This window comes from Ctenocephalides felis, unplaced genomic scaffold (assembly GCF_003426905.1).
Source record: "Ctenocephalides felis isolate EL2017-DRISC unplaced genomic scaffold, ASM342690v1 CF-g0.4_SCAFFOLD_02301, whole genome shotgun sequence".
Taxonomy (NCBI): Eukaryota; Metazoa; Arthropoda; class Insecta; order Siphonaptera; family Pulicidae; genus Ctenocephalides; species Ctenocephalides felis.
In genome coordinates, this window is record NW_020538455.1 from 34,987 (window position 1) to 37,470 (window position 2,484).

Genomic DNA, 2,484 nt, shown 5'->3' on the forward strand with positions numbered 1-2,484 from the left:
CTTGGTTTGTAGCATTTCGTGATCTACTTAAATTGCCTCGTCTTATAGGAGGCAATATTAAAATATTGTGTCACATTCAATAACTTTTTATTCATAGGTAGATAACAAAACACTACAAACAAAACAAAAGCACTCAGTAGAGTATAACAGAAAATGCAAGAAAATACCACCGGCAAGGGCGGCAAATGGACATTGACATTGATTTTTTTAATCTTATATGACTTGAAGTCAAATTCTTTAACGCCATACCAATTTTTTCGTCTGCCGAAAGTGAAACAAAAGAAATAATGTCGAGAAGCCGACTACGATTATTCGTATTAGTTAGAAAAGGGCTGTTTTTAGGGTTTTCCCGACAATTATTCGAATTTTTCTCGCCGTAAGAACCATCCTTGGACATCAACAAACATTTTAAAAAAAGAATTGGCCAAATTGGTCCAGGCGCTGTTGAGTTATGCGCTTACCAACACATTTTGCGATCCATTTTTATATATAAGATATGTATATATCGTTGTGTCGTTTTTTAGCCGCAAATATAAAAAGTTAATTATGTTATGGTGCCCGATTGTATATGTATCAAGTATAATAGTTTTATGTTAAGTATGAGAATGATTCGAGGTAAACTATTATTTTCGTCGTGTTTTTTTTGTTTATTGACGTTACCGTAAAACAAACCAAACAAACGTTTGTAGTATAGTACCGCGTTTATACCGTCGGCGTTTTGTTTAATTTTCGTGACGCCCTTTTTATATGGACAAAATACGATTCGAATTTTATTAAAAATACTTTAATTCTGTCTCGTCAATAGTTATTGGCTTGTGTTTTTGACCGCCCAATCCTGTTTAAGGGGTCCGATATGGCAAATAAAATTAATGAAATAAATTAAGAAAGGAATATTCGAGAGAAACATGTATGGGTAGTAGAGATAGGGCGAAGTTGATTTTCAGAATCAAGAATAAGTATGTTTAGTTTATATAAAGAAATATATAAACTGATGGATCGTGTCGAAGCCTTCATCACCTTTTTTTAATTATTTATTTTCAATAGTATTTTTTTGTATATGAATATACCGTAGGCAACTCGGCCGTCGGTTGACGTAGCTTTAGTCCGAGCGGCCGGGACAAGCAGTAACGCTGTCTCATGAAACGACCGGACTCGCTTCATAAGTAGTTAGATTGATATGACACGATTCATTCTTGTAGAGTAAAAGATTTTTTCGGCGTAGAAGTATATGATTGAGAAAAAATCATTTACTTTTTTTTAAATAAAATATTAATATTAGTTTAGGCTTAAGATTCCCCTCCCCCTCCCTTAGATAGGTTGTAGAATTAAGTTTTAGAATATGTTAGGATATTTAGTTGTCTTGGTGTAGGAAGGTTATATCGGGATTTTTGTTTGCAGAGAATAGGTTTGTTGCAACGAGATTATATAAATATAAGTCTGCAGGCTTATATCGAGAGCCATATCGGATGTACGTTTTTGTTATGTGTATATGAGAATATTACTGTTTGAAGCTGGGCCCAGTTGTCCACGAGCGAGGACCATTGAGGTGTCCAAATCGATGGACGCGTACGGTTTCAATCGGGGAAACCGCCCTTAATCAAACCCGCAGCCATCGAATTATTATGAGTATTATATTGAGTGATTTTGGGAATATTTTAAGAAGGTACCTTGAGTGAGACTGGAATGGCGCCATAGGTCGCACGTCGCCATTTCCCCGCGAAGGGGGCAACCTTGAGGGCCCTTGTGCCGAGCTGGGGAACTCTGGGTGTGTCCCGCTTACACAGGTGATTGTGAGTGCCATTTGTTTTTGGGTGGGCATAAGCGGTCGGTCTAGTGTTATTATGGTTGGGGCGCTGCGGGGGGAGCAAGAAGGATAACTAGATCTTAGCCCCCATCTGTGGTCTTGTGTTTGGGGAGCAATCACACCAGTAGAGACTGAATTACTGTAAATGTCGCGCTCGTTAATCATTTAGTGAATTAAGTCATCGAGTTTAGTTTAAAGCAGAGGTAAATAAATTTTTCATCGTTTATCGTCACTTTAGTTATTTTTCTTTTATGTTTTTACACGCGTTACTTTATATTGTCCATATCATCGGGCTCATCGATTCTGGCGAACTATTTTAGATTTCGGGTTACGTTTATTTCATAATAACTAATACTACAACCAAGATAATAGGGAACAGCACACACACACATAGGTTAGGTTTGTTTTCAAGATAGCGTGTTCCGAAAAAAACTGTACAAGAAAACGTTCTCTTTTTGGTAACATTTTAATATTTCAACGCGTAATTCTTTTTTTTTTGGTATTGTAGCATTATGTATAAATCCCAGTTTGTCGTTCGTATCCAATTTAAATAACATCGCGATTTGAAGTTCATATTTGAAGTGCAGTTTTTTTCAAACACGAGCTCTTGGAAAACAAAATTAATTAAGTTCAGTTGAAGGTCAAATTGACCTATATATATTTAGTTTGATATTTGTTTT